Source organism: Corapipo altera, unplaced genomic scaffold, assembly GCF_003945725.1.
Source record: "Corapipo altera isolate COAL_440 unplaced genomic scaffold, ASM394572v1 22, whole genome shotgun sequence".
Classification (NCBI taxonomy): domain Eukaryota; kingdom Metazoa; phylum Chordata; class Aves; order Passeriformes; family Pipridae; genus Corapipo; species Corapipo altera.
The window spans coordinates 3,339,929-3,367,607 of NW_020884886.1; the positions used below are offsets into that span (position 1 = coordinate 3,339,929).

General features: G+C 36.5%; 1 protein-coding gene across 7 annotated transcripts in view; it reads left to right on the forward strand.

The window, feature by feature from the left end:
- Nucleotides 1–27,679, forward strand: part of JAKMIP1 (janus kinase and microtubule interacting protein 1) — a 155,853-nt gene that overhangs the window by 43,313 nt on the left and 84,861 nt on the right. For 3 of the 7 annotated variants that reach the window (XM_027642641.1, XM_027642642.1, XM_027642643.1), the window contains one exon: nucleotides 12,252–12,440. The exons of 1 other annotated variant lie outside the window; for it this stretch is intronic. The gene's annotated coding sequence lies outside the window, so the exon portion shown is untranslated. Of the gene's footprint in view, nucleotides 1–12,251; nucleotides 12,441–14,533; nucleotides 14,697–18,145; nucleotides 18,180–24,247; nucleotides 24,371–27,679 lie in introns of those variants that run through there. 3 more of the 7 variants (XM_027642646.1, XM_027642644.1, XM_027642645.1) reach the window with 3 other exon arrangements.

A 27,679-nucleotide genomic window follows, 5' to 3' on the forward strand; every position in this document is an offset into this window, starting at 1 on the left:
CAAATGTTACTGCTTGGCTTGCTATTTAAAGATTGATTATAATTAGATGACTAAGTCCCACATATTGTGTCCAATTAACCTTATATAAATTATTTTAAAAATTTTTAAAAACAATTTCTCCTTTTTGTTAAGTATTCAGTGGTCTGAAATTAATTAGCTTTGAACACATCAAATTTGAAATACAATGACATTTCATCCTTTACCATATTTTGGTATAAAGTTTAATTGAATTTTGTTTGTTTTACAGCAGCTGCTATGCTTTCAGCAAACAAATTGTCTTTGTTGAAGAGCACTGTGAGGAATCCCACAACGATTTAAAAGAGCTTCTAGGGTGAATGCTGGCTGTATGATAGAATAAATTTACTGCAGGTTTACTTAAAGTGATACATGTGGAAATGAAGAATTGTGATGTCTGTTAGATTTTAAATTATGATGGATACATGCAACCTAGTGAACAGCTTCCTTAAAAGCCTTTGTGCTGTACTGAACAAAAACCAGCAAACCCAACACCCTGGTTGGCGCAGAGAGTGGTAATTAGGACACTACCACATAAATGGTAATGTCCAGAGCATTAGTCCTGTATAGGCCTACCTTTTAACAGAGGAAATCAGTCACAGAAATGCAAGTTCAAAGTATACATCTATTCATTTTGACTCCTTAAAGACTTCTAAATGACATGTTATTAAAATGATACGTTTTCCTGTTTAAGAGAGAAAATGCATGAGAACTGTCATGTTGGTAAAAACCCCCATTTTGGATGTGTATATGTATATTTAATATATATATATATATAAATATATAAATTATTGCTGTGTAGATAAGGACTAAGTATAAGCCAGCTTTTATATGCCTTCAATATATTTTATCAGCAGCATGTGCACTTCTGCTGATGGTTGCACTTTCCTTGACTTTACTGTTCTATTATGCCTAATAAATATGGACACTTTGATATAGGAGCATGCATATGTTAGTTCTCTTTTTCTAGCATATCTTTGCTGACTCAAGCAGCAGTCTATTTCATCTGAAACTTTATTTACTGGGAGGTGTTTATATAAATACACAGTAAAAAAGGGGTGGTATAAAACCAAGTGATTTATCAGATCTGGGAAAAACAAAGGGAAAAATCCCCAACAAACAAATCTGAAACCAGGCAAAGAATTTTTCAGAGTGTTTCTGTTCAGCATTCAAGTTATAGACAGTAATGCTGCATAAAGTTTTTTGGGCAACTTGGTCTAGCTGAAGGTCTCTGCCCATGCAGGGGGGGTTAGACCTACATAATCCTTCAGGTCCCTTCCAACCAAAGTGTTCTATGGCAATTTTATGTTTTTCATGAAAGATGGTGTAATAAAGAAAGTGAAAAATAAATTAATTCTTTTAACTCTGTCAAAAACCCAGATCTGGTCATAGATAGTATTGCAGATAATTTTATTTGAGGTAAACCATCTTAACTGATTTGCAAATAAAAAATATTTGGTACAATGATTTTGGTATTGCAAAGAATTTGACTTGATATTTCTGAACATAATGTTAGAATATTAATTTCAAAATTAGCTTGTTATAGAGCAAACAAGTTTAAAGCAAATTTACACTTCTCTCGGAACTGGGCTTGCTCCTTTTTTTCCCCCCCAAATTTTATAGGGCAACAGAACACTTAAAACAAAATCAAAAAAAGGTGTGCATATGAGAGAATGAACCAGCAAAAGAAAGGGGATGGTTCACTCTGCACAGGCATGGAAATGGCAGAACAACATTGAGCTGCAGTTAAGGATGCTGAGCTTGAACTTTGTGAGCTGGGAAAGTAAAATAAGCTGAACTGTTAGTATAGAGAGGCCAGCAAGGATTTTAAGCTCAACACATGTCATGATAATGGGAACTGGAAGGAACTCCTTTGTAGAAGTGTTAGAAGCAGGTTTGTGTCTGTACCTGGTCCCCATACTTGTGTTCTTGAAAGGTGGATGTTTTGCACATTTGTATGAACAGATCTCTGAAATGCTGAAGAGACTGTAACAGACACAGGAAAACCCACCCTACCAGGGTATGTCTCATATGCACAGTGCCCTTCAGGCTGGCTCCTCCCTATGTCACTGCTATGGAATGTGGCTGTTTTACTGGGATTTTGCACATTCCAGCTCAAGTTCCTCCCGACTGTAGTGAACACCAGTGTAAGGCTTTGGTGGGGTCATTGCTTCTGATGCTGAGACCAGAGTATTAGGTCCAAGAAACGAACTTTCTCTCCAAAATCTGCAAGCATTTCTGGCTACATCATTTAATTACAGCATTCTGCTTTGGTGTATAGCATATGTGTTATCGTGTGTATGTAAATTTATATGTATATAGGATAAAAACGTTTTAGGAGAGGAAAAAAAAAGGATTTCAGACTCAGGCTTTCGTAAGTGTGTTTCTACTTTTAATTTACTTAGTGGAACAAGATTAGTGTCTCTAATGTATCTTGAGAAGACTATGGAAGCCATATTTTTAGGACACACAGATTTTCACAGCTGGTATTTTCATCTCCTGCTAGGGAGGTTAGAAGCAAAACTTCATGATATAATAGTGAAGGCAAAGCTCTGTTAAATATAACTCAGTGGATTCCTACCTTTCTGTTTGTTACTGACTAAAATCCTTCCAACACACTTTCTTCAATATTGATTGTAGATATTTGCTCCTCAGGAAAGGTCAGTGACTCTTTGTACTGGCAAGGCAATGTCTGCAGGCAGTGACACTTGCCTAGCTTTTGTTAAATCCAACTGATGTCAGTGGAAGAGTTAGACAGGGTCTTGGGCGTGCAGCCTTTAATCGGGTCTAAAACACAAGAAACCAGCTTATACTGAGCTAAGAAGACCTATTCTGACTTTATTAGGTGTAACTCAGCCAGAACATCTCTAGAAGAAAAGATATGTAGTACTCATGGCATATAGAGGATATTAATGTGATAATGATGATAGAAAGAAATGATAAGGTGTTTGTCTCCAGTGGGAAAAAGAGAGACAGTTCCTTCTCTTTAGAATGTGAAGATGGGAGGAGATGGGGCAGAGTGAGAATATAATATTGTATATTGAAAGAAACATATATTGAGTTGGCAGTTTTATGCTTTCCTTTATACATGTGAGATGTGGCTTTGGTGCTGCTATTGAATTGAAGAACTAAATATACTGAAGAACCAAAAATGTCAAAGGCCTTTGCTCTTTCTGTGCATAGGAGTAACTGAAAGACGGCTTGCAGTGTTCAGTCTTAGGGACTGAAAAATCTATAGTAGATAAGTTGCACTTCTCAACATATATTGATTGCTTATTTTAAGAAATACCACTGTTTCTTTGCTTCTATGGTTACCCAAATACCTTTTAACTGGTAGATACATTTTCCCTAATAGTTTAAAATTATGTATGTTGTGAAGTGTGCCATTATCAGACTCATGGTAAAGATATCTGAAGAATTCAGTTTGGTAAATAACTGGACTGGAATTAACAGAGAACTGGAATTCAGATGCCGTCATTCTTACACATTACTGCATCTCTACAGCACTCCCTTATAATGCTCTTGGTGAAGTGGCTGGAGAGGGATGTAATTTTATCACTGGGTAATTGTTCCATAACGGCAAGTACCTGAAGAGCATTTGTGTTGAATTTTTTTCTCCCATAACCCATTACTATGATTTTAATTGGAAGCAGGTCTTTGTTCATGTAAAACTAGCGTGAAGTCCTTTACTGAAAGATAGTGGTGTCTTTGTATCAAACAGTGCCTGTTTCAAGCTGTTACGCTTGTCATTGTTTAATTGAACTTCCTTACATTTCCAGGAGAAGGAAACTTTTACCGTCTCCTCCTGCGAATCCCTTTAACATGCTGTCTCTGAAGCAAAAAATATCCCTTTTATAAGTAGGTGGAATAATAGGCTAGCTGGATTCTGATACTTATTAAACGTTAAGTCTGTGTCAAAATCTGCAACAGAGCACTGAGAAGCACAGAATTTACAGACGTACAAGCTTGTGTCATTTTTATTATCATAATGAAGTCTTCATTGTGCACATGGCAACTCCGTGCTTCATAGCTGCCATGTAACTCTGAAAAAATGCAGATATTTGTAACTTTGCTGTTAGAACTGAAGCATTTACTAAGAACAGGCTACCAACCTAACATCAGTAAGGGTGCTCTGTTTGTACCTTCGCAGAGCTAACTGATGCCTTTGGGTATGGAAGCATGGTTTTCTGCTGAGGCAGGGTTAACAATTGAGCTGCAGTTACACCAAGCACATACGAGGACTCAGCTGCCCAAGTCCCTTTCACAATTCGCTGCTGAGTCATTGGGTGACCTTGTGTAAACCTCTTCCCTTGGCGTGCTCTGACTGCAAAGGAGGAGCACTAGCAATGACCTGCGTAGTTATTCTTGAATGAGGAGTTCTGTGAAACTGCAGGTTGGAAGTAAATTGTTTTGTGTCATGCTTTATTTACCTTATGGTAGGCATCGTGTGTCAGTAATAAAAAGGAACATGTAAGGGACAGAGAGGAGAGATCTGTGACAGAAGATTGATAACTGGTCTGTAGACAGGGTGTGGAATGACATTATCTTTGGCTTTCTTGACTTTAGGGTATATGCTGGTTAACCCTCCAACACTGATTCAAAATTAAGAGGACTGTATTTTAGAAAACCAAAAGAGTATTAAGAAAAGCCAGTGATGAAATTTAAAAATCAAATAAAATAACTTAATGTTACTTTTAATTTGACTAGATATGACTTTTTGTCTGCATACATGTCTGTGCTTGGGAATGTACATCTTATAGAGACAGAGATAGTAGCATTATGGTGAACTGTCTCTGTAACTGGTCTTTGACATCTTCTCTACCCCCTCTTTACGGATCCTGTTCAGAGAGAATATATTTTAGCTTCACAGATATTTTGTCTGTTTCAGGATCTGTCTTATAAAGGGAAGGACTGCTATAGAGCTTCAAGAAAAGTTTTGTGGCAAGTTTGTCAAAACCTCTGAAAAATAAAACACATAACAGGAACTATTAGTGTTGTGATGTAGTGCAAATTTCTTACAAGTACATTAGGGAATTAAAAGCAAACACTATTACTTGTAGCAATGGTCACATTTGGCAATTTTCAAACTCATACCAAATGCTGATGTGAAACTTTGTTGCTTTTTAATTAATCATGTAAAAGTTAAGTTAAATAAATACATTCTAGCCTTTGCGTAAAGGATTTTCAGAGTTAAGATATAAGAAACAGACAAGGTTGTTTAGACTTTAGGAATCAAGTTGTTTCTTTAGAGGGCCACTGTATGTAGTTGCTTTTGCTCATATAAATGTAAAATGGATGTCATACATATTTGTATACTACATGAATTACTGAAGCAAAACAGCAAATAAGCAAACCATATGTGAGAGAAGCTAAAATGCCTGAATAGGCCAATAAATCTTGCACTAGGCTCTGTGGAGGACCATTGAAAAAGTAGGAGTTCTTTTGAGAAGCTGAAACCTTTGCTTTTCCATTGCGTAAAGAACTTTAGGCATACAAATGCCTGTAATTGCCTTATCAGTGACAGACATATGAAGAATCCTTGTTCAGACTTCAAAACTGAAATATCTCTAATATCTGAAATGGTGAGGAAGAGAGTGAGTCCGTGAGTAAGTTTGTATTCCTTTCGAGGACCACTCCAATTGGTGATCTTATATCAGCAATCTCAGTCACTTTGATAAGGCAGCCCTGAACACTGTGTGTGGGAGTAGGGAAGAAAAGTGGTCTTGTAAACCTTCATTGCTCCAGCCTGTATCTATGAGTAAGCTGTATAAGAGAGGGACAAAATAACTTTGACTGCTGGGTAAGTTCAGGGCACAAAAAGTAGTACTCAGCAACTTGAAACTGATCTGGAAGCCAAGCCCTGCCAATATAGAGCAGTGGCCCAACATCTCCCTTCGTTCTTGTCCCATTCAAATGGGGACCCTACAGAGTCTGTGTGAGCTGAACTCCCTACTGATGTAGCACCAGGAAGACAGAACAAGGGGCATTAAACCAAGGAATGAGAGTTGTGTAGGCCTGTTTTTGAAGCCTGTGCATGGCTGGAAATTCTCCCAACATCTGTTCATCAGACAGAAGAGACTGTAGAGAGGGTGTTGAAGAGCATTAATTTGTTCTTACAGGTTCTTAAAACTCTCGTGTTTAAGACTGTATTAAGAGAAGAATATTCCAGCAAGTTTCTTAATGCATTCAACACTGGTCCTACTGAAGTACTAGACCCCCCAATTTTATACTTTGCTGAGATGATGTAGTATGGATGATTCTAGAAACCTTGAGGCTCCCATTTCTCTTAGATTTATGTAAGTCCTGTGGTAACAACATTACTATTATACACATAAAAGGATAGTCTATTTTTGTAAGGTCTGAGCAACCTAAGACCTCTTACCTACATGGAACCTATTTAGGAGTTTATTTGGTGTGAGAGAAGGGATCTCAGACAGAAAAGCCTCTGGGAAGTAAGTTGGCTTCTTTGATAGACTTGGGAACAAAAAGAGGCCACAAACTTTGTCACCAGTGGTGTCACCAGTCTCAACCTTCAGCAAGGAAATCTGTGTTGGGGAAAATATATTTATGTTGAGTGATCTTTTTTTTTTTTTTAAATGTGTAAGAAGACTGGTTCTTAGTTTGAGTGAGGCTGTGTGGTCTCTGACCATGCTCACTGAAAACTCATTGCATCTGTTTTTTAAAAGCTTTAATGTGCTTGATATTTAATGAATACAGAATGTAATTCATAACTTTATTAGTTAATTATAGTAGTCTTAAAGGACATAATTTCACATGGATAGCTCTCCCTCACCCAATTACTACTTCATCCCAGTCATCTTAATTATTGAGAAAGTTTTTGTATAACTTTATTACACATAAGCACTATGTAACACAGAGTATTTAGATTTGCCTAGTTTTGCAAACAAAAGCAAATATGTCCTCCACTTTGCACACCACAGTTGTCATGTAAAATATATTAAATACTGTGATTAAATTATTTTCCAAATGTGTTTTATGGTGTTAAGTCCACTGTACAAGTAAGTAACACTCAAAGTCTTCTGAAACACACACTCAAGAATTCCTATTGCTTCCTACTTCAGAAAAAAAAGAGAAAGAGTAGGAAGATTTGTCTTTGCATTGACAATCCAATTAAAACAGCAAGGTGGCAGGAATGATATCAATTCCTATGAAAGCACTGTTTCATGATGCACTGCCTACCAGTCATTTGTAGCCCTCCATCTGGGAATTGTGGCATAATAATCTACAGTAAGGCAAAAAGAACAGCTCAGAAACAAATTTGAATTGTTGACCTATTTTTGGTAATCCACCATTGCTGACAGAAGTTTAAATGATCCTAAAGGGTGACTTATTATGGGGATGCCAAAACAGAAAGCTGTAATACAGAGGAGGAAAGGGAATGATTACTTCTATATCTGTCATTGTTTCCGGTATCCAAATACAAATTCTGTATTTTGTCCACCAAAGAGTTATTTTACAATAAAAAGAAGAGACCAGGAAAGTTTCTATCTGGATTCCTGGTAGTCATCAAAAGCATAGTTGTAGGCAAGAACTTGCTGCTTATCCTGTCTTTGATTTCTGCTAGATCAGCTTCAAAGTTGATACTGAAAATAAGAAGTGAGAAAAAGTTTCTGGAGTCATTCTGCCCTCTCTAAGTTTGTTCACTATGTAAAGGATGGAGATGGTGATTATGCATTTTGCAAGGTGTATGTTGCTGAGAATATGCAGAGTGGTCTGTAAAGGTCACGCCACAGTATTTGCCTTTTTGACACAAGTCTTTGTGTTGAAGGGAGTTGACTCTGTAGCATGATCTGTGTGATTTCTACCTCGGGCCATGATATATTCACATTGAAGCCTCCATTTAGATTTTCTTTGCTTTCAGGGGATCCCTTTAGGTATGTCAGTTTTTTTTCTCCCCAGTCTGCTTTTGGTACAACCACTGCACAAGACAGCACTTTCTGGTTGTAATACTGTGTGTTAGGCAGAGATCAAATGGGTAAAGGAAAGAGCAAGTCGTGTATGTTGGGCACAAGTGTTTGTTGCTGACATGTTAAATCTCATTCATAAAGGGCTGTATCTGTGCTACAGTTATTTATGTGTAAATAAATTCTTTGCTCCCAGGGAATCTGGTACTGAAGCAAATATCACAGTCTTCAAAATCAAAGACTGGAGGGAGCAATGGGAAGTCAGAGCCTTCTTGCATGTAATTTGTATGCTTGACAAATAGATCTCTTACTGCCAAGTTATAAATCAAATTAATATTATGGATATAAAGCTTTAGAGTGGAAAACAAGGCACTGTAGTAAAATGTAATGGGTTTTTTTTGAAAGAAGTATGCTTTTTTAATCCTTGAACATTTGGTAGTAAGAAGGAACCCCTTCCCTCCCTTCTCTGTTGATTAGAATAACTTCTGTTAAAAAGACAGTGGTAATGCACACAGTCCTTTTACAAAACATTTGCCAAGTGAAATTCCTCGCAACTACTGCAGAGAATTCAGAGATATGTTCAGCACTGTTTTCCCAAAGAAATTGCCTTTTATTTGGGGCAGTCTTATCACTGTCTACCTTGTTTTATGCTTAGTCATTTTAAAACCAAAAAGCCTTGTTTCCAAAAGGTCTCCAAAATGTGGATCAGCTGTGCAAGGATATAGGGAGGACTTCCAAAATATTCAGGGAAACTGCTTTGCTATTACCACATGCTAAGGATGGGTTTGCTGTTTATCTTATTTTTCCTGCTCTGAAGATTATGGTTAAACCCAGCCTCTTCCTATTTCTGGTGTGGAGGACAGGAGGAAGGGTTAGTACCTCTCTTCTGCAGAAAAAGGTGTTGTTTTGAGATCTCCACCCCTTATAGTCCATAGAAGATTCTGCATATATGGACTGTATGCAACATTACCCTAATTGTCAGAGGAATTGTCCTCAGCTCTTCTACTATCCAAGAAGAAATCTAAAATATCTGTCCACCTTAGTAGTTATTTTTTAAACCTTCTGCAAGTAATACACACAATGTTTAAGAGTTAAAATGGCCTAAGATGTCCCATGTGAACAGATACAACTAAAATCTCTGAGCATCTGAGTGCTTTGCCTATTCTGGGAATCCCAAGGAAGGGCTGGAGGCTGGCATCAGTGTTTACTCTCTTACCTTTAAACTTACATTGCTCTCAAGATACGATGCTACCTGACACGACGGAGTAACATGTGAGAAACAGAACTTTCACCAAAGAATCTGTGTATTACAGTTTGTGATTAAAGAACCTGAACAAACAACCTTAAATCCTTTCCAGCCTTTCCTAACTATTTGGGAAGTGTTGACAAATGTTGCAAGCCATGGCCATGTAAACAGAAAAAACCCTTTCATTTTTATAACCCTGAACTGTTGTCTAGAGAGCTATTATATGATAAAGAACATAAGTGGATCAGCTTTCTTTATTTAGCATGCACTGCCATAAGTACAGGATACGAACATGTTGGTGACTTTATTGCGTTGAGTAAAATTAGTAATTTATCAAACATAGCTCATCTCTCAAATTATTTCTATAATGGTATTAGTTTTTTGAGGAGCTTTTGGTATGCATGGTATATTTTGAGTTCGAATGAATTTCAGCAGCTATAGTTTATGCTCTGTTTGTTTGTAGATTAACAGATCCATGTCCACAGTAACAGCTTCCCCTCTTTATCCTTCTCCTCCACTGTTAGAAATAGGTTTGGCTTAACACTTGCTAGAAGTGAGAATTTAAGTATCCAATTATTTTAAGTTATTTTTGTATTAAGATATTTTTTAAGAAGCTATAGGAAGATTACTGAAGGATTATTGGGTTGTAAATTTCCAGTGGTTGCTGGTAATTCATTGTGAATAGCACTCCAACAACTTGTAGTGACTGGCATAATTAAATGTTTCAAATTTGCTGTAGTTTTTGCAAGACTTATTACTAATTAGTCTTCTTTTTTAATCTCACTGGTATGCTATGCTATTGAAACATCCACTTTCAAAACTAAGTACTGTCACATCAATATATTTTTTTAATATGCTGTTATTACTGTAACTTATGCAGATTCTAGATCTGTATTTCATGCTTCCCTCAAAACTTTTGTAAACTCTGTTCTTTTTATATAGTGAGGCCAATAATATTAAGATGGTTTTTATTTCCAAATTTACTAAAGAATTTAAATACAACTATTAATCTTAACAATGAGCTTTCTAGAATCTAATAAGTTCCGCTTTAGAAGAATTGATATTGCAGAATGAATACATCTGCTAAAAGATAAGTGCATTTTTCAAGGTCGACAAATTATCTGGATAACTTTGGAATCTGTAGTTGTGGTTTTCTATCTTTTTTTTCTTTTAAGACTTGTGGGTATGGGTCTGTTTTGTTGTCATCTTACTGGCCTGATTGCTGTCTTTACTTGTTTTTGACAAGAAAATTCTTGCTTTCTCTTAGGAGCTTCTGCATTACATGTTAATGTGGGAAAACCTTCTCTTTCCCTTTTGTTCAAATGTATTCAGATTGCTAACTGAAAGCCAGAAGAAAGCAAAAAAATATTGTTTTATGTGGAAAAACAATATTGAAATATTAAAGAACAGGGCAACTCAAAAAGAATGATGAAGATAGGATGAAGTGAGACATATCTGACGTAATTAAAAAATAGAGGTTCTTGGCCTCTGTCTCTGCCTGAGGAGGTTTGTTACTATATAAATAAATTGAATTCTTCTTTCCAATGTTCTGTGCTACTTAAATATGCTGACTAAGCTGTTTCAGCACTTTGATCTTCTGCCATGATCTGGCCCCAGCTGTACTTTCATCCTCTTCAAAAGTATTCTCTCACAGCTATGAATTTGGCCCTAAGGAAATGAGTGTGTAGATTTCCTTTCTTTCTCCGTTAAATACTATCTAGATAGCTGTCTTTGTTGAACAAATAAGCTAGTAAATAATTCCCCAAGGATTTATTTTTTAATCTACTAACAACAGAATCTACTTGGTAACCTTAAACAAAGCTCTAGAGATAAGTGCAATATTTCCCAGCAAAGGAAATTGTTTAGAAGTTATGTTTTTGGGACTGATGTCATTGGACGGAATCCTGAGGTATTTTATGTGAAGTGCAGCTATTTGTGAAGCCTTGAAAAGTGAATATGGTAGTGGACACATCCATCATGTTTCATTGCAGTTCAGACAGGGTATTCTGTGTGGCTTCCAGCTCTCTTGCTCAAAAGGCAGGGAGTTTGACCTGTGTTGTATCCTATCTGCCAGCCCTCTGCTTTGGAGACCCTGTATGGCCATGTCTGCTTAAGAAATTGCTAAAATATGTTTGCCTTGTTCAGATAACATAACTCATTCACCTGTCCTCAATCTTTAACATAAATCTTTAACATAAACATGAGAAGATTTATTACTGAGGAAACTGTACTTTTCTTTTATCACAGCTTAAATAAAAATGCTATTAAAGGTGTTTAGAGACTCTAGGAAAAATGAGGTAGATGATACTCATTAAGGAACTTGACTTTCTTTAAGCTTTTAGCATGCTATTTTCCATAAAGATATCTCCATAATGATAATTTTATTTCTGTAAATAGATTTTTCTGTGCATAGGAAATATGAATCCAAACTAACATGTAGTTAACATCAGCAAAAAATTGAATGCTTCTGTTGTTTCCTCCTGTGATAAAAATATGTTGAAATATTATAAAGAAATATGAGGTAAGACAATATTAAGGCTTTGTACCTCTCTTTCAATTGTTTGTTTTCAGAGAGGAAATTGTGATCATTGTATTTGCTGTACAGGAGAATAGAATTCAGTTTTTTGGAAATTCGGTCTTTACCTCTTTTCAAAGGATACATGATATATTTTTAGTACAAGATTTATGGCAATGGCCAGTTTGTATGTGACAATTTATAGATGGCCACCATGGTAGTTTAGGCCTGTAGTCCAAAACCCAGTAGCTTGTGTTGAAATGGAATACAAACTTAGTGTTAGCTAGCCTGATTTAACAGTCTGGATTGACCCGGTCTAATTGCCAAGTAATTTATCAGCTTCCATTATACTTTCATTGAAGACCATCTAGCAAAGGCCACCATTGCACATGTGTTTTAAAGGAAATAAGATGCCACACTTGTAATTTCTGCAATATCTTATTCTGCTTCATTCTGTTACCCTGTGTAAATATTTTTCTGTTGTATTGCTACCATCAAAGCTGTCAATCAAATCTGATTTGTATTAAATCTCTTCTTTTTGGTTTAACAGATGATGTCACCAATATTGCTCAGGAATCCCTCCTTGCTGATGAAGAGGAGAACGTGCCAACAGGAGTAGGAATTGCAGTTTGGAAAGAACAAACATATCTAGTGACTCAGCTACTGGTGCTGCTCAGTCTTCACCTCTTTATGTTAAAATTGAACACAATTGCCTCAGAAACCTGTGGAAAACAGAAAGGTACTGTGCATTGCCAGCATATTGGGCGGGTAGGAAGAAAACAAATCTGCAATAGAGATAAAATGTTATCAATTTATTAGAGACAATATAATTTGAAGCTTCAAGTTTGAAGTCCTTGTTTGTACTGAGAAAGACTTTAAACCCAACCAGATTTTGTAGGCAGTAAAATAAACTGAATCTATATGAAGTTTTTGTCTTTGCTTGAGTTGCTTTTGTTCTCTTTAAATAGAGGCTTCTTGGATTCACTGAATAGATTTCTTGATATTACGAACATTTTCTTATTTGTGATTTTTTTAAAATAAATTTTGTAAGTAATTTCCTCACCAGCACCACTACCCATGGCATCTAAAGGGTGCAGTACAGAAGGGTGCTTAGTGTCTTATGTTTGTCATATGCTTGCTAACTTGACCACTGTTTTACTTCAGCTGTCTCTGTCACCATTATAGAAAAAAAAGGCTTTAATTACTTTGGTCTCAGTCAGATGCTAAGCTCCTTTGACAGACTTTCCCAACTTCCTATTGACTTATATGTGTTTATAATATGCTTATGTCTGGGTATTCAGCAGGCAGCTATATATGCCATGCATAAAACCCATCACAATATTTTGTTTGCTTCGAGGATCATCTACTACATGGGGAAAATGATCCAATTCCTCCTATTAGAGAAGTATGGTAAGGATGACAGCTTTAATGCAGTGACTAACTTGGGGGGTTTTCATCTTGTGGTTGTCCTGCAGTGGAACTGCAGTGATGATAGAGTTATTAGAATTAGAAATATTAGGAAATAAGCAACCCACACTCTCTATAACTGTTATTTCTGCAGCAAAATGCTGCAGTGAGTCCCTAGAAATGATATTTTTATCTAGAAAGGTATTGAGAATATAGCTGAAATTTGCCAGAAGACTGTAATGCAAAAAGAATGAGAAACTTCAGTCATAGATGATCTCCATATCTAAGTAATAATATCAGAAAGTAGATGATACTGGTTTTGAAGAGAATTAAAATGCTGAGCTCTAAACCCAGCTGATGAATATTATAATTTGCCTTTCTGCGAAGGTGAATGCATTTTGATTTTTAAATTTCAAAGGAATACCATTTAAAAGTTACTTTAGACTGTTTATTCCTGTACACCCAAACAGTTGAACATAAATTAAAAAAAATGATTTAGACATATTTTATTTAGCTGACTCTGCTTGATGAAAATGAAAAATTCCAAACACAGAGAATCTTCGACAGCTAATGTATTTTGTAAAATGATTTTGTCTTGTGCAAATTACCTATAAGGAGGCTTCCTAGTACTTGGAACAAGCTTATGTGGGTTATCATTCTCTGGATTGCTTATGCATATTTGCCTAATGCTACAGAAAAAAACCCCTACATATCTGGCTCCTGTTTGTCTTATTTGATTAGTCATATTTCTTGCATGTCAATGTCTTTTTATTTGGTTAGACTATTTCTGATCTCTCCAACCTGTCTCCTCAGAATGGTGGTGTTCTCCCAAGCATTCATGCACGAATGGTGCTGCTACATCATGCAGCTGTGTGCTGGCACTTTGCTTTAGAGAATGACTGGCTGCATCTGTGAAAATTTAGCATTGCTGTAGCATGCCTGGTCCTTAAATAGGACCAGGCATATTTTTTTAAATGGCCCTTTCTTTCTTTTGCTGACTGATCATGAAATCTACCAAAAATTGGTATTTTTCCCCTTTCTTTGAATTGAGAGACATTAAAATGAGATAAACTTTAGTATTATTCTCATGTTTCCATTTTTTTCTTAACATCCTTTGAACAATCCCTCTCTGCTGACTAATCCTCTGTACAAATATTACTTATATTCACTGCCACATTATTACAGATCCATTATTCTCCAAACACAGAAAACAAGTACTATAATATGTTTGTGTCTGAAAAGTTTTTCTCACTTGCAAATATAAGAAGGTAATACATTTGGGTAGCTGATAGCTTTACAGCTGCTGGCAGAATTCCCACACAGGTTTTGCCGTTAGATAAGCCTGTGACTGGTAATGGTCATGTTGAGATAAGATAGGTATCATTTCACTTAGTCATCTAAAACTAATCCTCTATGTGTTGAGTGTTTCCAAAAGAGGTCTTAAAAAGAAAAGTAAGCCAACTTTTCTGACAAATTGGTAAGGTCTCTCAAATATATAAAACTTGCATCCAGTATTAAGCATAACGGATCTTCAGCCTTTTATGAAGCTCCTTGTATATTCATAAATGAGTATGAATGGAAAAAGAAGGTATGGACCATGAGAAACCTACAGCCTCTGTGGTGTGCATTCAGTAAATAGTAGTGAGAGGCCACAAAGTTGACAGTTCTGACAATTCCTCAGGATATACCATTTTTGGTATATTTTTCTCGATAAATAGGCTCTCACATGGTTATGGTGGTCTTTCTAGCTTTTTTGTTTGCTCTTCAATTAATTTTTAACATCAATAGTTTTGAATGTGTTATGAATATTAAATACCTTTGATAATGTGATTTGGTTACAGCAATATATGTGTGTGTGTGGGGAAAGGCCCATTTTATGCATAGCATTGTGTAAATGTTGATTTCCAGGAGAATAATTTTGTAGGATACTAAATTACCTGCAACTTACCCTTTCTGAAGGAAACCCATCATGTGCACATACGCTCATACTATATTTATACTTACATATGTTCGGTGTGAGGATCTTTGTATTACAAGTAGTCTTATGCAAAACTGTATTTTAAAATGTGCCATTATGTGTTGCCATATCATAATGAACTTGGACAGTAATAATCAATTTCACGTTCTTGCTCAGTAACTCAGTGCTGCAGTTCTGCCATCAAGTACTCCAGGGTGGCATAATGTGTTATTTTGAGGAAACTTCTTTCTATCAGATTTTTGTTTACCTTGTGTGATTTTTTTGCATACCTTATATTTTACTTAAAATTTGGAGTCAGTGTGCCTGAAAAATATTACATGCTAACACAGTTCCATTTCCCAGCTCAGTTCACTTTTTATTTAGTATGGACTACGATCTGTGTTTGTGTCAAAAAATAAACTTTAACACAAACCAGAACGTCTACCTAAAGTTTTTTTGAAAAGTAAAATCACATTTATTAATATTTCCTTTTGAAAAATGTATTAGTAGCTTTCGTGTGTGTTGGTTATAGCAGGAAACAGAAATGAGGTCAGCAAAATATGGAGAAGAATGAACGTCTCATAGGACCATACATGTGAGTTTAGAAACTGAGTTGAATAAAACAGAGCATCAATTTAGCAATGCTAGTCAGCAAATACAGCCCACCACAAGGAAGATAAAACCCCCGTTCCAGTGAATACACTCTTTTGGGTCTGAATGGGGTGGAGTAGCATGAATATACTTCATGACTGTAGAATTGACCAATTGAGTTCTGATTTGTGCTGAAAAATTGCTTGCTCATCAGAGACATTAATGTGAAGATACAGTATTAGTGTAGGATACTAGATGGTAGCATTTTTCAGATATTCTCCTAGGTTCTGTCTCTACTTTCTGAGAGTATTTTGGTCTTGAAGAATAAGTTTTGTCAGCTGCAAAGTCTGAAACCTATTTCACTGATTGAATCTTTTTAATCCTCTTTACCTGAATTATTTTTAGATGTTGAGACTCTGGTTAGAGATGGTGTCCAAATGAAAGACAGATACATTAAACATTTAATAGAAAAAACACATTATTAAAACTAGAAGTTTTACTGGATATTGAAATTTATCACATGTTTATCATTAGGACAACCAAGGGACCAAGCCCAGCCAGCACAGGTTCATGAAAGGCAGGTCCTGCTTGACCAACCTGATCTCCTTCTAAGACAAGGTAACCACTTAGTGGATGAGGGTAAGGCTGTGGATGTCTCTACCTGGACTTCAGTAAAGTATTGGACACCATTTCCCACAGCATTCTCCTGGAGAAACTGTCTGCTCATGGTTTGAACAGGTGTACTATTTACTGGGCAAAAAACTGTCAAATGTCCAGGCCCTCAGAGAGTGGTGGTGAATGGCCAGCTGGTGTCCCACAGGGCTCAGTACTGAGGGGTTTAGTATCTCTATCAATGACCTGGATGTGGAGACTCTCTGTCAGTTCACAGATAACACTAAGCTGTGTGGAAGTGTTGATCTGCTGGAGGGCAGGAAGGCTCTGCACAGGGGTCTGGACAGGCTGGATTGATGGGCCAAGGTCAAGTTTTTGAGGTTCAACAAGGCAAAGTACTGGGACCTGCCCTTTGGTCACAACATCTCTGTGCAGCAGAGGTGAGGGGTGAGAGGCTGGAAAGCGACCCAGTGGAAAAGGACCTGGAAGTGCTGGTCAACAGTGGCTGAACATGAACCAGCAGAGTGCCCAGGTGGCCAAGAAGGCCAGTGGCATCCTGGCTTGTATCAGAAGTAGTGTGGTCAGGAGGACTAGGGCAGTGATTGTCCCCCTGTACTCGGCACTGAGGAGGCTGCACCTTGAGTACTGCATTCAGCTTTGAACCCTTCACTGCAAGAAAGGCATTGAGATGCTGGAGCGAGTCCAGGGAAGGCCAGCAAAGCTTCAGAAGGGTCTGGGGCACAAGTTTTATGTGGAGTGACTGAAGGAGCTGGGGGCGTTTAGATTGGAGATCAGAGTGAGGAACTCTCCACAACTACCTGAAAGCAGATTGTAGTGAGGTGGGAGTTTGTCTCTTCTTCCAGATAACAAGTGACAGGACCAGAGAAAATGGCCTCAAGTTGCACTAGGGGAGTTATAAATTGGATATTAGGAAATATTTCTTCATTGAAAGGGTTCAGGCATTGAAACAGGCTGCTCAGGGAAGCGGTGGAATCACCATTCCTGGGAATGTTCAAGAAAAATGTGGATGTGGCACTTGGGGACATGGCTTAGTGGTGATCATGGCAATGTTGGGTTAATGGTTGGACTTAAAAGTCTTGTTTGACTTTAGCAATTTATTATATGATTACAGTGCCCTGCCTTGGGACCAGTAGTGGTTTATGCTCCTGGATGAATTCTTTCTATTTATATCTTAGAAAAGGGGGATAAGAGGAGTTGACAACTAAAGTTTGTTAAAGAGTGTGGCAGACTAGTGAGTCTGAGAGGGATTCTTATGTAGACACAATGATGGGGTTTGGTCCTTCCTCTGAAGTCAGGACCATCAGGGATGTAAATCTGTGTATAGTCCTGAAGATGACCAAGATGGAAAATGCTGAGGAGTGGAGGGGATAAGAGATGATTAAATTATTTGCATAGTAAAAAAGTTCAGATTTGTTTAGTTGGCATCTCCTGAACAGAGTGCTGTGCAGGCTTGATGAGCACCTTTGCACAACAAGCCTGTGCACTACTTGCTCTGAAAAACCAGAGTAAAAGTTTGGGGGGCGGGAAATCTGGTTGCCTTATGTGAAATTTAACTTTATATTAAGTGATGCAAAGGGGAACCAGGTGAGGGAATATACGATGATGTAAATGACAAGTCTCTGATCTGTGGCAGAGGCATTTCTATTGCTTCATTGAGGAGCTTACATTTCTGTATTGAGGAAATACTGTATTACCTTCTGGTTGTTTCAGACAAGAGGTGGAAAGGGATGCAAAAGGATTAAAGTACTTTAGTATGCTTCAGAGAGTTAACCTGGTATTGTTTTGCCTTTGGGATCAAAGTTGCACTTTATTCCATCTGTTCAGCTGTGGTGGTTTAATATTTCTGTGCTTTTCAGGAAACTGTAAAAGGTGACTTCCCATCTTTCTCAGGTAAAACAACTTGTGTTAAACTGCTTGTAATAATGCAGTTGTAACAATTTCCTGCACAAGCATAATTTTATATTTCCCCTGCCTTACATTTAATGATGTAAGAAGATTATGAATGTTTGGAGTTTTTTTCAAGTTAATAAAATCAATGGGAGGGTGGAGCAGGGAAAAGGATTGTGGAAAGTATTTTCCAGGTATGCTGGATGTTATTACAACCCAAGAAAAAAAAAGAGATTTTGTAGTAGGAGGGGGAGAGTACTTGGGCATTTCAATTAACTTGCAGCAACCAATGCAAGTTTTAAAAGTGCACAGTGAAAGGAAACACATAACCTAGCTATTTACTAGTAAAGACCTGCATATCTCAAAGGAAACATATAATAATTTCTTATCCTTAATTCCTTGCAAAATTTGGAAGTGTTAGTGAAGATTTTTGTAACTTGATGTTTCTAGATTTCTACTGCTAAAAAAATAATAAGTAGTATATGTTTGTAGAATAACCATTTGAATTGATATCCTTGGGGAGGGAAATGAACATGTATACACTTAAAAGCTCTGAGTTTTCACACTGTTCTTTGAAACAGGCATCATTTCAATATTTCCCCTTTCTGGTACAAGGGCAGAGTATGCAGGTAACAACTAAGTCTTGATTTACATGTAACTTTAAGCTTTCATCTCACCCTTACATTTTTCTTCTTCCTTTTCTGTTATACACTCCTTTTTCTTTCCTTTCTTCTATATTTGAGGACTGGTGGTTGTGAGGAAAGAGCAGACAAAGAGAGGATAGGACTCTCACTTAAGTTAGTGATAAAAAGTGGGCTGCGTCACTGACAAGATTAGTTCTCTTTCTTCCTGTATTAAAGCCTTCTTAAGCAGACTCAATTCTGGTAGTCCATTCCCCAGTGTATATGCCATCCACCACCCACACCACCTCTTCTTTTTTTTTTTCCCCTGCTTTGGAAACAAATAGTTAAAATTTTGGTAGTATAGCTTTGTTATGTAAGAGGTGAAAAAATGTGGTGTTAGTGCCATACCTTAAAGCAGAATTTTATTCACAGTTTCATCTAAAGTTTAGGGAGATGGTGTGTGATGTAGAAAGAATAGTTCTTTTGGCAATACCTATTTCCATATTTTTCCACTGAGTCTTCATTCAGACTAAGTGTGCCTGTAAAGTCACTACCAGCACTCTAACTTTTGACGCTTCCCTCTGCCACCTCTTTTAGGGGATGAATTGGGAAGAGGAACAGAACTAAACACTAAACTCAATTCATAGCAGAAATTACATGAATATGAACATATTTTTACACAATTGGGTGCAAAGTTAGGATTGCTACTGTGTCCAATTCACATGATAATGCAACTTGAATAAAGATTTTTGTCCATGGTCAGAGATGATTTACAGAACCATTTAGACCTTGCAGAGAACAGCCGCCTTTGCAGCCACCATGGGAAGAAGGAGGTTGTGTTCATAAGCAATGAAGCATAAACATCTTTCATTCGAGCACTGGGACTTCTGTAAGCTTTAGGTGACATGTCTTGGCCTCACCTTGTGTAAAACACTGTACCATCTTCACGGTCTGCTCTCTGAAGCAGTATAATGAAATGAAATCTTGATTTCTTAATGAAGGAAAAGATATTATATAGGTGAAGAGAGATAAGTATGTTTTCTTGAGGCTGAACAATAAGTTACTTTTTAATTCCCCTAAATGTCCAAAACAGCCTGACTATGACAGCATTCAGCAATTTAGGATACACTGCTAGCAGTACTGTGCCCTCATAAATTGCATAATCCCCTTAAATTGCATGCGCAACTTGCATACTAGAGAGCTCCAACTTGCATGTGCAAGTTACTTCTGTTCTGTCCAACACTCTTTCAAATTCAGGAAGCTTTATTTCTGTATATATATGTAGGTATATATATATATCTATTTGTGTGTGGATTAATTTAATTTCTTTACTTCAAAATACTTTTGGACAGTCTAATCTGGCAGCAGGCAGTCTCACAGTCTATAGTGGTGTGTCACAGAGTAATTCTGGGGGTTTATATTTATGTCTAGTTGCCTGTTTCTCTCTTTTTAAGCTGAACTATGACTGAATGTGTCATTGTTTTTTAACATTCTGAGGGATGCTATCCCTAAAATTATGATGTGATACATGTATCTGGATAAATATATTTTCTACAAGTCTTCATGTCCACCACATTCAACTCTAAGCATCTTCAGAAAGCACATTCCTACTTCTAGTGGCCAATTTGCCAACACTATTGCCAACAAGTCTGGAATGGTTTGAATCAAATTTGCTGGCAGTTATCAGAAGGGTATTTTATTGGTAGTCTTCTCATGGTGGTGAAGCATTTTCTGTTTGTGAACATGGGAAGATTGTTACACAAAGGAAGCCTTTAGATCACAGTTTCTCTTCTGTGCATTTCTTATGCTTTGTCATGCTTGTCTCTGTCCTGTTTAACCAGGGAGAGAAATGAAAGTTTGTCTCCAGGCTCTTGCTGTGTTAGTATCTAGCTGTGCTTTTTACTGCCTGTCGTTTTAAGCTGCTGCACTGCTCCCTTTCACAATTTAGAGTTGAGAGAGCAAAGAGGCTACTGTCTGGCTGAAATATGCAGTTTAAATATTTTATTCCAGGTGATGCAGTTCTATCAGCCAGAGTGAATTAAACTCTTCACTGCAATGAACATTCGCTCAAATTACAGCCCTTGAAATACCAGTGTTAGCTGGCTGATTATCAGAGCACTGTTGTGAGAAAGTTAACAGATCTTCTGAGGGATTTGCAGCTTTGTGGACCACTAAATTTGGTGATTCCTGACAAAAGCAGTTGCAAACTCTTTTCTAGTTCTCATAAGCTTAATTTCTCATAACCAAAATCCGTCAAGCCTTAGCCCATGTGTTGCCCATAAACTAGTGATAATTATTGTTATCATCCAGATAGATTTGAAACTAGATTTAAATGTGGGGTGTCTTACTTTAGGAACGTTGAAGTTGAGCAGAAGTCCTTGATACAGTAATCAAACATAAGGTTGAGGTCCTAAATTCCTGAACACAGGTAGATACTTTTTAGGGATTCTGTGGCTCTTCAAAATTTAAGCAACAGTTCAGGAATTAAGGAACTTGGCTTTAAAAGTGGAGCACAATGGGAACTTTGGAAAAAATAAAGCATGTTCTTTTACCAGTCTTTGTGTATTACTGGAATAGGCTGATATCTTCATTTTGGCTAAGAGTTCTGATTTTAATGAGATGTGTCGAAGTTGAGCTGCCCCTTGGTAGGTGAAGAAGTATTGTCATTAACCTGCTCAGTGTTGTAACTTCCTTTATGGTGCTGACTGCTGTGTTCATGCTGCTCTACACACAGCTGTGTGATTCTTCTGTGCTGGAGCAATAAGGTGGGAATGTGAGCTGTCTGGCAGAGTGTGAGGTAGCTTGCATGTTTAATGAAGGTAGAGAATAGCACATAATAATTATTGAAGTCAGAGATAGTGCAGTGAAATCATGCCACCTCTATTTGCCTCATCGCTCAGTTGGTAACTAATACATCCAGATACACCTTATCTCATCCTTTCACCTACCTGACCTCTTAAGTCTATCCTATTGATTTACAAAATAATAAATATTCAAGATGGAATAAAGTGTTAGACAACCCCAGGTTTTCTCTCATTGAATTTCACCTCTCTCTTGAGTCATCAAATTGGGAATCTGAACCTCTACCCACAAGCCTGTCATTTGTCTTGCACATTTTCTACACAGCTGTCCTCCCTGAATTTTTCATTTTTCTAGTTTCAGGTTTCAACTATTCTCACCCTTTACAATAAAAATAATAATAATAATGATAATGATGGGTTTAAAAAAACATCCAAAGGAAGCTTCCTGCAAAAATCAGGTGAATAGCTAAACAAAAGTGGTCCAGTATAATTCAAAATCCTAAATTTGGCATAATGATTAATCTGTGGGTTGTCAGTTACAGTCAATAAAGATATTAGAATCTGTCTCTCTATTTGCCATTTATCTACGTCTAACTTAGAAATGCTAAAACTCCACATTTTTGTTCTTGAATACTACGCTTTAAATGGAGTGCTGCTCCTCAGTGAAAGCCCAGGGATCTCCCTGCATCACATCCAGGGCACAATCAGAAGAGCTGGAGGCTGGGCACACATTGTGCTGGGCAGCAGGCGTCTTGTCAGGTGTCCTGCCTGTGCTCGAAAGAAAGGAATTGGCACAGAGATCAGAGGAACAGCTCTGCCCACAGCTGCCTCTCTGGAGTTGCAGTGAACCCAGCACCCTGAAGCTCTCTTGCCGTGTAACAGAGACGAGTTTTGAAGGTTGTGGAGGGAGGACATTGTTTTATCATTTTTAGTTACCTTTGAACTTCGCCTTTTTGTGCTAGTGTCTTTTTAATTTTATATATGTCACAGGACTGCTGTTCATAGCATTTTGTCTTTTAAAATGGTTAGTGGAGCGATTTTAATGATTTAATGAACAGAACTCAAAACAGTTCTGTAAGTGAAATTGGGTAAATATTAATAAAGAATGTATATTCATTGAAGACAATGAATACTTTTATTTACTTTAAAGTCAGGGCATCAAGCTCATAAATTTTTGAGAAGTGATCCAGGTTAAGTTTTCAGTAACTACTAGTGTATTGAAGTGTTATGTAGTGCAGAATGGGGGTGCAGGATTCCTTGCCTTCCTCCTACCTTGTCCTCTTCAGCTTAGACATTCCCTTTTACTTGTGAAAATTCCTTGTAAATGAAGAACTAGATTTGTTTGGGTGTTTTTTTGTAGGATGCTTATGTCTTCCATTAGAATGAAGCCATTAATGTACTGGATGCTATCCAGTGTTACGCAGTAGTACCAATCAAAAACAATAATTCAGTGTTATGTGGTTGTTAGTAGTAGGTACAAATACAGTTGAGTGTGTGCATAGGGTCTAAATGAGTTTGATATCAGCAGGATTGCATTACTGTGAGCTCTTTTTTTTTTGGAAAAAAACAATGCAAAACTGCTTAGAGTTTCTTAGTGATTGCTTTCCATAGAGTATGGCTATATAGGTGTATTGTTATTGATGCAAAAATGACTCAGGACTGTAGGCTGTGAATCTGCAAAAAGGAATGGGGAGCTGTCAGTTAACAATAAAGATGTTTTTGGTTTTATCTGCCAAAAAATCACAAGTGATACTTACAGAAGTGTTTCACAGTAAGGAAACTCTGTATTTCCCTAAGTGGGATAAGATTTAAAATAACCTTCAAAGGTTCTACTGTTACAGAAATAGATCTATCTCTGTAGGTAGCTAACAAATGGGTATTTAAAATGTGACTAATCTACAATATACTTAGAAAATTATTCTTATAATTTGTATTCACATTTTTTTGGCTGGGAAGAGTATTATTTTACAATACTGTAGAGGTGCTTTTGCTTTTATCAATTCAGTCATGTTTTGTTACATAGAACTGAGAATTGAAGCAGTAAATGTAGGTCATCTGAACCTTGTGAGAAATGTGCCTTGGGCATCAGCAGCTCTGAACGTTGTCTTTTCCCATACAGTCACTGCTTGATTATCACTGTTTTTTGAAACTATAACATCGGTGAAACTGGCAGTTACTTCTGAAGTTAACATTGTACCTGTGTCCACTGCACTTACTATTGTCGGGTTCTAGGATTATAAAATCTGTTTTGAATTTCTTGAATATTCAGAGTTGTGCTATACTAAGAATGTACTTAAATGTCATATTCACAAGCAAAGTAAGAGTTATAGGTAGCCTATAGTATGCTCTGCAGTATTATAAGAGAAAGGTTGAAGTAAAATGGAAAACCCACTATTTATGTGGAAGTGAAGTGTCTAGATGAAGAAGCTTTTTATTTCTCTCCAGTACCTGAGTTATGGCTTGGTGTTTCAGCTGAGATGACTCATTCACAACTTCACCTTCCAAAAATTATGTTGCAGCTGAATAATGTTGTTCAGATCTGAATTAAGACTGGAATGCTGAATTTTGGTTGACATAATACAGTAAATTGAGAATCCATTACTCTTCCTATCCTTTTTTTTTTGGTTGGATATAAAATACATTCAAATGATCCTACGGTTTGCAAGAAGTGTGTAGAACTCACAGTGCAGGAAGTTGCTATTTTTATTCATGAGTGATTGTAGGACTGTATCATAGTGGCGTCATGAGTCTGCCTCTCAATTGACATATGGTGAGTTAATAAATAGGTTGTTGGTTGCAGCTTCTACGTCAGTAAACTAATATTTTGTTAGAGTAGAATATTTTTCCTTCTATTTTTCACCCTGTGTTTATAAGCTGCCTGGTAGGGTTTGTTTATCCTAACCTTTATCCGAACATTAAGTGTGGGTACTCAACTAGCAGGGAATGTATGCACTCACTGGTTCTAACCCTTTCATTTGGGAATGGAGATCTACCCTCTTCTGCTGTAGCCCTGGTGTGCCTGGGGTATGTACCTCTCTGTGTATACAGAGAGGCTTCGCATTGCCCTAGTTCCTGCTTTTGAAATAGGTAGGGCTTGAAGATGTATCTAGGGAAGATTAAAAAGGGAGAAAGTTTTCTATGCCCACCAATGCAGCTTGATGGTGATGGTGGTGGGAGTTTCTTGTTTGTTTGTTTTTTATTATTTGGTGTTTTTTGTTTGTTTATTTTGTTGGTGTTTCATTTTTCGTGGGTGTTTTTTGTTCCTTCTTTTTGTTTTGTTTTGTAGTTTTGGGGGCTTGTTATGTTTAGTTAGGTTTGGAGGTGAAGGGTTTGATCTCCTCCCGCCCTTTCATGTCCATAAGAGAAGCGGGTGATTTTCTTCAGATTCTGTGTCTGTGTTTTTATTTTACTTGAAAGATACAATTTTCAACTGTTGTGAGTTATAGGAAAAAGATTGAGAACAATGCTTTGAGAATTTTTTAAATTCTAAAGAGTACTTCAAAGTGTAGCGCTGAGTTGTTTATTTTTAAGGCTAATTTAAGTGTTAAATGTAATTTGAACTGCTTTAAATAATGCATATTATATTTAGACCTGCACATTTTCAAAAGCAGACAACAGTATGATCCTGGTACCTGATTGTAAGACCTTATTTATTAACGGCTCTGAGTGATGATGACTCTGATAGAATATAAACTCTGCAGACATTGAGAGTTATGCCTGACCAGGACTTCAGTGACAGGCCATCTTCTCCTGTATATAATTATAAGTTTTAATGTTCATATTAAATTACTTAGTATATTCATAATATGCTTGGGAACATGGTATGGTCAGGAGAGGTTGTTATTACTGAGCAAAATATATGTGGCAATTTTAAAATACTCCACATTTCAAATCTCTTTTTCTGTTCTCTGGATGTTGTGTATATCCACACAGAGCAGTTACTTCACTTTCCTTATTTTACTGATGGAGAAGCAAACACTTAAATGTATTTTCCAAACTGTAGTTGGAAAGGGGATTGGGGGGATCTAATGAGGTTAAAAATCATGCAACCAGGCCAGTGAGGTACGGTTTTGGTTTCCTTAACTAAATTAATAATCTACTGAATTAAATAATATATAATTTGACTGCATCAGGAATTTTGTGTAAAGATTTCAGGATTAATTCCTTGATAGAATCTAAATACCCCAGATACCCTTTGAGATAAGGAACAACTTATTTCCCTTTGCACGATTGTAAATACTGTGGAATTATTATAGGTTGGATTTGCATATCTATGTTATTTTAGATTTTCTTTACAAATTGTCCAGGGAAATAACACAAGCAACTGATTTTTAATCCAAATTTTTCATACAGTTAAGGATTTTAGATGAAATATACTTGTTTAATAGTGCTTAGTTTTAACCTTTAGCATCATAGAAACTCCATAGATTAGTAGCATGAAATTTCTTTCTTAAGAACAACAATTCTTCACATTTCTTCTACTCACTGAAGAGTTCCTTGTTTTAAGTTAGTGTAAGAATATTACTGATTTATTTTTCTTGAATAAACTATTATATGTAATATCACGATAGCACCAGTGTTTATTTGTTTTGTAAGGTAGGTCTGATATGTAAATAAAGTTAAAATGCATTTCTGTTTCCTGTTTTTTCATAAATTATTAAAAATGCTAAATATAAAGAATATAAGGAACAGATTAAATTTTATTGAATAGGATAAACTGATCGATTATTATATTTCAAAGGAAATACATCTGATATTACAGAGCAAAACAACTACTTCATTTAAATTACTTTAGCAAATAATTGGTAAAATTAGTCTTTTTTCAATAGCTTTTTATGAAGGAAAGAACTCGAAGGGAATATTGTAAAACAGATTGAGACTTTTTGTCCTGAGTTCTGTTCACTTTTCATGTGATTTGACTTGTCATTTTGGGCAAGATATTTAACTCACCACCTGTTTACTAGTCCTTGAAGAGGAGAATAAAACTTAATGTTTTTTGTTTGTCTGTACACAACCCTTTAGAAAGCATGTGCCAAGGAATGCATGGGATTTTCATTCTAATACAATTTATAAAATAACTTCCAGGCAGAAGTAGATTGGAAAGAACGACTTATTATTTGAAGACAATTTGATAGCAATTTTTTTTGAAATATAATACTCCAGGAATGTTGTTTAGTATTAAAGTAGGAAGCCTTCTGCTTTGTCGACAATTTAATGATGAAATTATGTGGATATTTAGAATGAGCAGAGGACGTGGGTTTGGAAACTAATTCAGCATTGATAGCATTTGTTCCTCAGTTTGTTCTTGTAGAGCACCAGGTTATTCTTAGATGAGAGCAGAGAGGAAAAAAAGTCACAGATTAAGCTTCTGTAACTACTTATGAAGCAAACTAATCATGTGATTTCCTAATTATTGGAATTAGGGTTCTTTGTCTGCTATTGATATTCTCCTTGAATATTACATAAAGCTGATTTAAATAATTGAATACTTTTTAAGCTTAGAGCATGCTGAGAAATTAAAATGAAGTTACATACTTTTGCGTCTTGATTATAACTTTTCAAACAGTATCAGCCCTGAACATAAGCACTTTACATATATGATATTTTAAGAAACATTTCTAAAATTATTTTCTCATTTTGTGATACCTTTTTCATAGATGCTGATGCTGTGAGACTTGCATAATACAATTATGCATTATAACTGATATATAAGGGTGAGAAATACTCTCTTCTTACTACTGGAAACAAACTATTCCCACTGAAACACTAACCTCAGTTAACTTATGGTTTTTTATGTGCCTCTTGGGAGTCCTGAGTATGGTTCTAGTCAGACCTTGAATAAGATATGATTTTTATTTATACACTGTATTTATCATAAATGTAAAGAATTTTATTTCTGTGGACATCAGAATACAGTGAATTGGGTTTAGAGATGGTGAAATATTGTGTAACTTCTTATCTGTTTCTTTCAAACTCTAGTGCACTATGCAATATAGTATATAATACAAGGAAGTTCAGTGTGCTTTAAAACCTGAATATTAAGTCTGATGTTTAATTCTGCTCAGTGCTGTAGCCTAAT